The sequence below is a fragment of the Mobula birostris genome, chromosome 6 (genome assembly GCF_030028105.1).
Source record: "Mobula birostris isolate sMobBir1 chromosome 6, sMobBir1.hap1, whole genome shotgun sequence".
In the NCBI taxonomy this organism is placed as follows: domain Eukaryota; kingdom Metazoa; phylum Chordata; class Chondrichthyes; order Myliobatiformes; family Myliobatidae; genus Mobula; species Mobula birostris.
This window is the reverse complement of record NC_092375.1, coordinates 69,080,499-69,093,021: the sequence shown is the minus strand read 5'-3', so window position 1 is coordinate 69,093,021 and position 12,523 is coordinate 69,080,499. Positions and strand designations below refer to the sequence as shown.

Below are 12,523 nucleotides of genomic sequence, written 5' to 3'. Positions count from 1 at the left end.
TTTATAACATCCACATTTATCAATAAAAAAACAAATCAAAACAAGAAAAATCATTCCCACTTTAATGTAGATTTGACCTTTAAAACAAAACTGTACTTTGTATTTCATTATTTTTACCAGTTATTACTCAAGATGGTCCAGTCATACCACTTATGATTATGATTTATTTAAACAGCAATGTCACAAAAGTATGCATTTGGCATGCGAAGCAGGTGACTAAAACAAGCACTTATCCTAAACTGTTACCTCTTAAATTGTAGAAAATTTATCAGTTATATTAACAGGATTTGTGTTTATTAAACCCAAGTCATTCTTACATTTATCAAGCATTCAGTTACATACAAAGATCCTTCATACATGCTTCTAAAATATCAAACAAAATACAAACACATCTGTGTTTTCATTTCATCAATTCTTAAGGAATTCACAAATCAGATTTAATGTGCTTTCCAACCATACGCTTGGTGGTTCAATAAATACTCTTTGTCAAATTTTTGCAGAATGAAAATATTCCTGTATTAGTCCTTTCAATTACATGGCTCTAAGGTCAAAAAAGTAATAGCTTCTTGGATGAATAGATTTGATGTTATAAATCGTCTTTAGAGATAAAGTTATTTAGTCTATGACATTGTTTAAAGGGACAATTCATAGTTCTCATATTTTTTGATGGTCATTTCTGGTTCTTCTAAATACATGGCCAAGTTTAGGTAAACTTACTGCAGATGAACTGTACCTTTTCCTGCAGCTTGCTTTGAGCTAGCATCTCTGACAACCGTATTTTACATTTTAAATAAAGACATTTATCATAACCATCACACTATTTTACATTACTTCACTCTTTCATTTTATGTTAAGTCATAACATATTAAATCATCTTATAAATTTCCTCCATTCACTGCTTTTAAACCTTTACTTACACAAGCGTCCTGCTGGATGCACTGCAGAATGTGTTTAGCAGGGATGAGGAAATCAATAAGGTAGCACAATCCATCACCACAATATGTTTTCTCCACTACATCAAAAACCTGACAGAGAACAGTGGATGCTGTGGCCTCCAAGTGGAGATAGAGTGTTGACAGAGTATTCCGAATACACGTATCCAAGGACTCAGAATCCTGCCAAAATAAGAGCATAATTATTCAGGAACAACGAAAATAAATAGAATTCTCCCTTGAAACTTCAACAAAATGGGATTCACATCAACCCTTAAGTATTCTTACAAGTTAACTAATTTCTATGAAGAAAATAATGACGAATCCTACCTCTTTGACTCAGGAATACAGAAGTGATCAATGGCCATTTTATTGTATCCTATGAACAAAACACGTTAAACAAACCATACAAACAAAATGTGCACAAGGTATCATTCATAAATAGATTTTGCATTTCAATTTGTTGCTATCTAAATATAATTTTTTGATAAAGGTTTAACTATGATCTTCTTATATTGTTATTTCTTACATCATGCATTCACGTTACAACATTTACAATGACAGAGACTGCTCTACCACTAATAAATCATTGGGTTTTTTTTTAATAGGAAGTTAAAGATTTCTGCTTTTATCTGACTATATTGAGAAATATTATTTGTTCCATCATATGCCCATGGCAAAAAGAGTTGCTGTAAATTGTGAAGTAATGAATAAAAAGAATTCTATTTTTGCTATGCAGCTTAATAAACAGATGGAACTCCGGAAATGCTGCACATTGCACCAATAAATATGTAAAATATCTACCAGAATTCATATCTGAGACATTGTATTCTATCCATTGTATAGAATGGATGACAACACCCTCAATGTTTGCAGACTGGCAGGTAGAACTGCTCAAATGCTTGCATCAAATCTAGTAAGGAAACAATGAGGTAGCTTAAAAAGCTTCTGTTCATTAACTAAACTTCAAGGAAGAGGTATTGATATGATGGTAATTGTTTTGAATGAAGCATAATCCGCTTATTTCACCTCAAGTACATCATGCTTTATCAGCAGAAAGAGCAGCATAATTCAGAGCTAAAATTATTCACGTATAGAAGTCAGTCAGGTCTTTTTTCTCTTTATTTATTCATGGGATGTGGACATCGCTATCCATGCCTGCATTTATGTCCATCTCATTCTCTCCCTGAACTAAACAAATAGTTAAAAGTAAACTTATCAACAGGTCCAGAGCAGCGATTCCAAACAAGAGCAGTTATTTGTCCCAAGGGGGTATGAGCAGAAATAGAAGTTGTCGGTGGGGGGGGGGAGCAGTAAGCAGGACCCTAACTTGAGGCATGAGACTTGACCAACAATTAGTAGAACAGGCATTTTCTAAAACAAAAGGATGAGGCACTGGAACACAGGAAGAACCATAGCTCTGCAGGCAGTGAGCACTTGTCTTCACAGCACATCTGAAACTCAGCAATTTCATCCAACTGTATCAACCAAAAAGACATTAATCGGGATGCATAAGTTAGCAACCAGTGTGCCCAACAATTCCCTTTAACTTGCAGTACAGAACAAGCTCATGCAATTTAACAGCTGGTAAGTCAAGTACACCCTCTCAACTTTCTCTACAGATCAACGGAAAACAGGTCACGCAACGATATAGCGCTGGTTGGAACCAAGCAGTAAAAGGGAACCAATCATTGGAACTGCCAACCCTGATGATTCCTCTTGAGGTGTTAAAAGTGACCCCTTGGCTTCATACCTGCAGTCAAGAACCATTTTTGGGGATTATGAGACTTCCTTGACTGGTCAATTGCACTAACTGGGGTGGTATCAAGGTAGCTTGTCGAACACTAGCTCTATCCCGACTAACATTCAGATTCCAATCTGGACCCTTGTTAACTTAATTTTCGCTATTGTGATCGTTTTTATCTTCGCCTTGCCGCACCTCTGCATGCTGCAACCATCCTTCCATCTGTGTCAAGTTGCTGCTGTCATCAACATCCAATAGTCATTCCCAGTTTGTGTTAATTTTTCATTTTAGTTTAGTCCCATTAATGATGGATAAATACTTACGTCACAATCTTTGAGGGTGAGGCCTTGAATTCTAATCCTGCTAAGAAACAGAAACTACAGGAAATGCATCAATATTATGTTTATATACCTGGAGTATGGTTTTATTCCATTCCGTTAGATCAGTAATGTTCCATGCGTCTTATTTGTAATACTATATTTTCTAATGAAGCCATGAAACCATCAAGATTGCAGGAACACTTCGTAAAAGACACCCCGAAAAGACTACTTATGGTATTACTCAGTTCCAGAAGATGAAAGCAGTATTTGAAAAATGTTGTCCACTCGAATCATTTGGCAAGAAAGCTAAAAATGACCTCGATAGTGGTCTCATTGCTTCTTATAACATTTCCAAAATGATAGAAAAGTGTGGAAAATCTCATACCCTTGGTGAAAGATTAATAATGCCTGCTGTATCAGAAGTGCTCACCACTGTTCTCAAAATGGATACCAGTATTTTAAAATCAATTCCTCTGAGTAACAACTCTCAAGTTCATCATATTGACAAAATGAACAAAGACATTGAGCATCAACTATTCACACAGCTACAAAAAACAGAATTTGGGATATAACTAGATGACTCCACTGTGTGAGACAAGACATTGCTGATGGCATATGTACTGTTTATCAGAAATGGAAAAATTTATGAAGAGATTCTTTTGTAAAAAGATAAAAATAAATAACAATGAAAAATCAATCAATGAACTCAAAATGTATATTGAGGATAAAAGTATTCCAATTAGGAACATGATTTCTTGTGCAACAGATGGAGCACTATATATGATAGGTCACCATGCTGGTTTAGTGGCAATTATGAAAGAAGAAATTCCAAGTTTGTTTGCAATCCATTGTGTAATTCATCACCAACATCTCGCAGCCAAATACTTCAGCCAGTGGCTTTTTTCAAGCATGACTCTTATGATATCTGCCATCAACAAAATTGAAGCTCATCTATTAAATAGCAGAATATTTCATCAGTTTTGCCAAGATAACGATGAAGATTTGAACACTTGCTTCTTCACACTGAAGTGCACTGGCTGACTAAAGGCTCCCTCTTAAAGCTTTTCTTTGATCTTTTTGTCACTGTGGTTAAATTTTTGCTCAAAGTCGACAAGAGCTTGGGAAACAAGATGGAACTATGTGGAGATGCGGCATACCTTGCCAATCTGTATGACAAAATGAACATTCTAAATATGAAACTGCTGGGTGACAATTTCAATTTAATCTAGGCAAAACATGCAGTGTCCACTTTTATCAAAAAATTGAAAATACAAAAGACAACATTGGGAGATGAATGTTCTCAGTTCCCTGTATGGAAAGTATGGCACTCTCTTTCATAGATAGTGATTTGCAAGAATACTACTTACACCTGCAGTCACTGAAGAAGGATTTTCAAAATCAATTCAAGGATTTGAATGACCTAGAAAGTCCAGACTGGGTAATTAACCCACTTCTTTGCTAAGTGGAAGAATGTGAAGAAGCCAAAATGCTTTTCAAAAATGTCGGCTTTTGTGATACCTGGTTACACTGTCATATGAAGCTTCCTGATCTTTGGAAAAGAGCCAAACTGCTCTTCAATGCATTTCCACCCTCCTACCTTGTCGAAACAGGCTTCAGTGCAGTGAACCACATACACACAAAAAACACTTGGACATTGTTATGTGTGGGGGCTTAAGGCTTTTGCTGTCACAACTTGAACCAGATATTTCAACTCTTGCTAAAAACCATCATGCTCAAGGATCACATTGATATTGAAGCTGCTGTACAGCATACAGGGACTGTGTAAGCTAGGTTTAAAGACAAATAAAAGTTTAAAGCAGAATCATTTTTCTCATGTTAGCATACGGTAGACATGGTTTTACACTATGGGGCACTGGAAAGTATATTGTGCCTAAGAGAGGTGTTGGCAAGTATAAAAGTGCTTTGATGGGTGGGGGGGGGGTTGTTGGGCGATGGGCAACATGTAAATTGGGAAACACTGATCTGGAGTCACAAGAGCCTAGACTGCACAATGACCAAAGGTTTACATCCCTAAATATATTTGTGCACTATTTGGAAATCCACTGTTGTGAAACACTTCTGTTTTTGACAACTGCCACTTGTGTCTTGCTCGCAATCCAATGAAGGCTGTACTGATCACATGTTGCATGAGCAAATTAAATTGCCTCTCACTCGCATTAAGTAATAATAATTAAAATGACTTTTACTGTACTGGATATGCCGATGTAGTTGAAGAGTTACAAGCAGGGCTTGAAATAAATTCTTCTCTTATATTTGCTTTTACATTGAAGTTATTATCTTGTCATTCTATAATAGTAATACTATGCAGAACTATGTTCTCCAAGGATGATTTTATGTATTTTGTATTAGGGGCTGAAAGCAGAGATTGTCATGTAAAATATTTGTTTTAATCGTGAAGTCACTGGTGTATCTTGGCAATTTACCATACAATAATTGCTAATGCAGTCCATAGATCACATTCACACCTCAGATTCTGGAGCAATGGAGAGATGTTTATCAGATTCTGTAAGCTGTACAGACATAAGTAAACTAGACAGTCACTGTGCTTGACAGTCACTATTTAATCATTACAAAATTTGTGCTTAATGCCACCAACAGAACATCATGACTGAATTCATTTGCTTCTGATATGATGTCCCTAATCTCAACAGAACTTGGATTTGTGTCCTTTATAGTTATGTAAACTAAAAGTACAAAGTTGACCGTCCTTTGTTGAATTCTTCTTTCTGGAGTATAAGTGAATTTAATTTGTTCCACTGTCTTTGATTTGACCGGATTGTCTTACACTTGGTATGCATGAAGAATTTACTCCTTTCAACTGAATTGTTTAGCATGGAGAGGCTTTGCAGAAATAAGAGTTGCTTTCTTCTGCTCAATCCAGGTTACTCGGACAATTGAATCAAAGAAAAGTTTGTAAAAGTGGCTATGGGGAGCAACAGAATATCAGCTATTGATTTTTACTGAAAGAAAACATTCTTCCCTCCCCTTGCAATATTTCTGAAAAAGCCATTAAATTGTCTCTTCAGTGAGGAACTTGAGTGATACTGATGTTGGTTGACAACACACTTCTTTCAATATAACTCAGTTACCAGCCATCAGTCTGTACGTAAATTTCCTTCATTGTGTATTGCCTAGACTACTCTCACTGTAACTCAGAAAAATATTTATAATGCAGAAATTACATATATAATGTAATCCTTCCACTTGCCTCAAATTGCAAGTGTGGTACATGCTTCAGTGTTTAACCATGTATGACCTTTATTAAAGTTATAATTTTAACACAAAACCTTTTTTATTGGTAAAGTTCAAGTTTTTTTCTTTTTCTTGAGGATTTTTCCTTTTGTGTTGTGAAAAGCAATCTAAAACCCATATTTTGTTGATTTGTACTGGCAAAGTTTCTGTGCAAAGCTTAATTAAACTGATATAGCATGATATCTTGTTAAAATACTGTGGATTCCAGTTAATTGGGACAGATCGGGACCAGTACATTTTGGCCCAATTAAGTGGGGCCATGGAAATAGTTAAAAAGGTACAAGAGAAAATACAAACCACTGTTTAACTGAGTAACAAATTATGTATTTAAACAACAGGAATTCTGCAGATGCTGGAAATTCAAGCAACACACATCAAAGTTGCTGGTGAACGCAGCAGGCCAGGCAGCAGCTCTAGGAAGAGGTACAGTCGACGTTTCAGGCCGAGACCCTTTATCAGGACTAACTTATGTATTTAAATGAAATACAAAGCAAATTAGAACACTATTAATATTACTAGTGGTTGTCCACTGACCATGGTAGGAAATCTGTGCAAGAGAGTTTTTAAATGGAAAAGCCATTGCACTGAGGAGTTCTACTCTCTCAGCCTCAGAAGTCCAGGTCCAGTGGTACGAGTAGGTGTCACAACTGGAGCCTTCCCTGGTTGCAGTGGTTGACTATGACCTCTGCCTCTCACCATGCTCTTTACTTTCCAGGTAACATTGCAGCACTGCCTTCCTGAAGTTTGGATCTCACTGTAGATCTCGTCTGCCCAGACCACCAGAGCTGACTTCACATGCTAGCACAGGCATGTCCCTATTTCACCGGGGTACGAGACCCGTTGGCAATCCTCTTCTGGTTTAGCCCACCTGTCGGCTCTTTAAGAAGGGAGGGAAGCAGAAAAAAAGGAAATGATAGGCCAATTGGCTTGACCTCAGTAGTTGGGAAGATGTTGGAGTGGATTGTTAAAGATTGGGTTTCAGGGTACTTGGAAACACATGATAAAATAGGCCAAAGTCAGCATGGTTTCCTTCAGGAAAATCTTACCTGAAAATTCTGTTGCAATTCTTTGAGGAAGTAAACAGCAGGATAGACAAAGGAGAATGGTAGATGTTGTGTACTTGGAATTTCAGAAGGCCTTTGACATGAGGCTGCTTAAGAGCTGATAGTATTACAAGAAAGATACTAGCATGGGTAGAGCACTGGCAGATTGGCAGGAGGCAAAGAGTGAGAATGAAGGGAGTTTTTCTGATTGGCTGCTAGTGACTGGTGGTGTTCTACAGGGGTCAATGTTGGGACTGCTTTTTAGACTATATGTCAATGATCTGGATGACAGAATTCGTGGCTTTCTGGCCAAGTTTGTAGACCATACAAAACTAGGTGGAGGGGGCAAGTAGTGTTGAGGAAGCAGGGAGGCTGCAAAAGGACTTAAGACTGATTAGGAGAATGGGCAAAGAAGTGGCAGATAGAATACACTGTCAGGAAGTGTATAGTCATGCACTTTGTTAGAAAGAATAAAAGCACAGACTATTTTCAAAACAGAGAAAATTCATAATTCAGAGGTGGAAAAGGACTTGGGAGTCCTTGAGCAGGGCTCCCTAAAGGTTAACTTGCAGGTTGACTTGGTGGTGAGGAAGGCATATGCAAAATTGGCATTCACTTTAAGAGGACTAGAATATAAAAGCAAGGATATAAAGCTGTATAAGGCATTGGTGAGGCTTCACTTGGAGTATTGTGAGAAGTTTTGGGCCCCTTGATCTAAGAAAGGATGTGCTGATATTGGAGAGGGTTCAAAAGAAGTTCACAAAAATGATTCTGGGAATGAAAGACTTATCATATCAGGAGCTCTATCAGGATAGAGGGACGTCCATTTAGAACAAGGAAATTCTTTAGACAGAGAGTGGTGAATGTGAAATTCACTGCCACAGGGTGGTGTGGAGGTCAGGTCACTGCGAATATTTAAGTTTCTTGATTAGTCAGGGATTGAAAAACTGTGGGGAGAAGGCAGGAGAATGCGTTGAGAGGGAAATAGATTAACTAAGATCAGATGACAGAGCAGACTTGAGGGACTAAAAAGCCTAATTCTGCTCCTTTGTCTTATAGTCTTATCCTTTCTTAGATATGGGGCCTAAAAGTTCTGGTCAAGATGGCACCTACATACATCGCTCTCACAATCGACATATTTGGGATAGACCACAAAACTATTTATTTCCCTTCTTTTACATCTATTTTTCATCTTGAATATGTTTCTGGAACTGTTCAAGCCTGTGATTTGCAGTTTGGAGATCATTTGGGTGATCCAGTGCTTTGCTGTCTCCGAGAGGATTCCAGGAGGCAATGAGTTTAAGCCTCCCGGTAAGCAGGGGGTACAAGCAAATGTTCAACTCCATTTTGCCGATTAAAGCTTCCATTTTCGCCGATTAAAATGACAAGGAGGATTGAAACATCAAGGTGAATCTGGAAGGTGTGCGCTGGTTGGCTGCCTTCTGATCGCCCCGCTACCAGAGAGGGGAACCTGTGTGGCCTGCCACTATGCCCAGAGGAATTACTGAGATTTTCTGTTTTTTGGGCATAGATATAAATATGAATATGGTTTTGGACGATGGACTTTTTACAGTCTTACAGTTTTTTTATATTCTGTTTTTTTCTCATTTTTTCTTGTTTTTTTGTGCAGGTGAAGGGGATTTGGGAGTCGATGTTTTTGTTATGTAGTTTCTTTGTTTGGGTAGAGGGGGATTAGGTTGTCAATGTTCTTTTCACGTTTCGTATGTGGGGGGGTTTGAAGTGTGATGTTTGCGTTGCCGTTTTTTTCTTGGTTTCGAGGCTATCAGGAGAAAAAGAACCTCAAAATTGTATAGTTTAATAATAATTGAACCTTTGAATCCTATAAAACTTGCCACGATATTCCAAATGTGGTCTGGCCGATACCTTATAACGCCTCAGCATTTCAGCCTTGCTTTTGAGATCCCAGTCCTCTGGAAATGAATGTTAATAATTTATTTGCCTTTCTTACTATCAACTCAACTTGCAAGTTAGTAACTTGAATGAGGAAGTGGAATGTGGGTTAGAAGTTTGTATGCCACACAATAGTCGGTGGTGGTGCGGATAGTACAGAAGGTTGTCATTGGTTACATCAGAACATTGATAGGATGCAGAGCTGAGCTGAGAAGTGGCAGGTGAGTCCGTAAAAGTGTGAAGTGATTCACTTTGGAAGGTCAAACCTGAAGGCAGAATACAGGGTTAATGGCAGGATTTTTAACAGTATGGAGGAACAGAGATCTTGAGGTTCGCATCTATAGATTTCTCAAAGTTGCAGTGAAATTGATAGGATGATTAAAAAGGCATATGGTGTGTTGGTCCTTATTAGTCAAAGGACTGAGTTTAGGAGCCACAAGGTAATGATGCAGCTCTATGAAACTCTGGTTAGACCACATTTGGTATACTGTGTTCATTTCTGGTTGCCTCATGATAGGATGGATGTGGCAGCTTTATAGAAGGTGCAGAGGAGATTTAGTAGGGTGCTGCCTGGATCAGACAGCATGTCTTATGAGGACAGGATGAGTGAGCCAGAGCCTTTTCCTTCGGACAAGAGGATAAGAGATGACTTGATAGAGGTGCACAAAATGATAACAGGCATAGATAGACTGGCCAGGGCTGAAATAGATAATACAAGGGGGCATAATTTTGTGATTGGAGGAACATATAGAGGAATTTCAGAGGTAGGTAGTATGTGCAATGTACTGCTAGGGGTGGTGGTAGAGACAGATACATTACCGACATTTAAGAGGCTCTTAGGCACATGGATGAAAGAAAAATGGAGGGCCGTGTGGGAGGAAAGGGATGGGGGTTAAAGGAATGGCACAACATCATGGGCTGAAGGGCCTATATTAAGCTGTACTGTTCTGTGTTCAATGTATCAATACCCTGACATAGCAGTTGGTTTTAGTGGTACTTGGGTCATTAATAAATCTGCAAAATATAGTCTTCTTCTATTCATGTAATTGTACACTCACAGATAAACTACATGCTTTCCTGTAAAATCCAGCTACTTGAGTAGAATGGGCCAAGCTAAATGTCCTGTGAACTATTGCCAATATTGGAAACATTTGTAATAAAGCAACTACAAGTAATAAAATAAAAATTTAAGGACCCTGAACCTTGAACATAGTAGAATCAAGGAAAAGGTGGGAAAGGTATGAAGAGTCACATGCTATTTTCTTAAAATAACTTCTGACAGTGTTATCTTGATGGATAACCGGTAACTGAAAGAATAACTTGTTTTAGCAACTAAAATATAGAATATCAATACCACAGATACATTTGTTTGTATCATGCAAGGTGCATTGTTATACTACGTTCGACTTGTAAACTTTGCTTCATTATCTCACATTTTAGCAACAATTATGGCAGTTCAGGGTGAATTTCTGCTACCTGGAGGGATCACCTGTAAGAATAAAGGGGGCAGTAAATCTAGTATCAGCTAGGGTACGAAATCCAGACAAACAAAATTCTTTCCATACAGCTGTTGGTAAGATAAATTCTGTCTCACCAGCAGTACACATCTGTCATGTACAAGTGGGAAGGTGTACCCGGGTGTCCAAATATTGGTTCCAGATCCCATAAGTCTTTGCATTAAGTCAAACAAGGACAAGGGAAGATTCTCCAGATTACCAAATACTTTCTCAACTGAGAAATCAGTAATCCTGTAAAATAAATCAGCATTCATAACAAAATATTACTAGAGAAATTAATGACCAGTAAACTGACAAAACTCAAGGACATGGTTATGGACATTCTAGACTTTTGCAAAAGGTAATTGTAGTGACACAGAATGCTCTGACCAAAACTCTATCAAATCAAGAATGGTTCCTTCAGGTTAAAAAACACAAACAGCCCAACTATTTAAGGAAGAATAAAGTCTGTCATCAGCAGAGAAAATGGTGGAATCCGTTATAAAGGATGTGATATGAAGAACTTAGGAAATAATAGAATTGAACAGAGTCAATGTGAAAGGAAAATCATGTTTGACTCATCAAGGCAGAAATTGATAGATTCTTAATTGGAAACTGGGTTAAGGATTACGGGGAAAGGGGAAAATAATGAGGTTGAAAAAACAGCCATGATTGAATGGTGGAACAGACTCAATGGGTAAAAAGACTGAATTCTGCTCCTATACTTTATCTTATCTGCTGAAACTGTAATCTGTAGAATAGGTAAGGGAGAACCAGTGGATAGAATGTATTTTGATTCACAGAAGGCTTTTTATTTTGTCCCCATAGGTTAATAAGCAAACATAAGGAAATGCGAAAAATATACTCAAGTGAGAATTGGTTAACAAAAAGGAAGAGCAGTAATAGATTGGCTGAGGGAACCAAATGCAAAATGCCCAAGTTGCTGAATACATGAAACTACATGAGTTTACGAGTAGTGAAGAGAATGCAAAAAGATGAGACATAGACAAGCTAAGATTATAGGCCAGGACATGGCTGGTGGAATATAGTGTGTAAAAATGTGAAGTCATCCACTTCAGAGAAACAAAAAGAAATTCTGGGCAATTTCTCAAATGGTCAAGATTAGGAAATGTTCACAGGCAAAAGGACTTTGACATCCTTGCACATAAGTCACTGAAAGCTAAACAGCAGATGCAGACACAATTAATAAAAGTGACCCCTTGGCCTTTATCCAGGGTTTGAGCACTGCAATAAGAATGTTTTTCTCTAATTACATAGGGTTTTGGTGAGAATACACCCTGAAGTATTGTGTGCAACTTTGATTTCTTTTCTTTGGTGTACATTTTTGCTAAATGATCACAAAAAAATCATTAGTGTGGCATCTAGAATGGCATACCTCTTTTTATAGGTAAATATTAAGTAAACCAGGCTCCTTTACTCTAGAGCTTATAAGAATAAGACCAAATACAAACCACATATAATTTTTAAGAGGGATCAACACATCACTGTAGAGGTCTTCTCCCTTCCTTTCCAATCAAGATGAAGGGTCTCGGCCCAAATCATTGAGTTTATTCCCCTCCATAGATGTTGCCTGATTTGTTGAGTTCCTCCAGCATTTTGATGTGCTGCTCAAGATTCCCGCCATCTGCAGAATCTCTTGCATTTGTAAACAAATTTGATCTCACTCTCACCAAAAACTATCAGGAACAGATTTAAGTGTTTACAATGTCACAGGCTGGAATGAACAAATATAGACCTTTTAGAGAAAAGTCCCATTTTCACATTGAATACACCATCTATATGA

General features: G+C 37.7%; 1 protein-coding gene across 1 annotated transcript in view; it reads right to left on the bottom strand.

Annotated features, from left to right (window-relative positions):
- LOC140199085 (tRNA (cytosine(34)-C(5))-methyltransferase, mitochondrial-like) overlaps positions 1–12,523 on the bottom strand; it is an 80,613-nt gene that overhangs the window by 48,860 nt on the left and 19,230 nt on the right. The window lies entirely within an intron of this gene.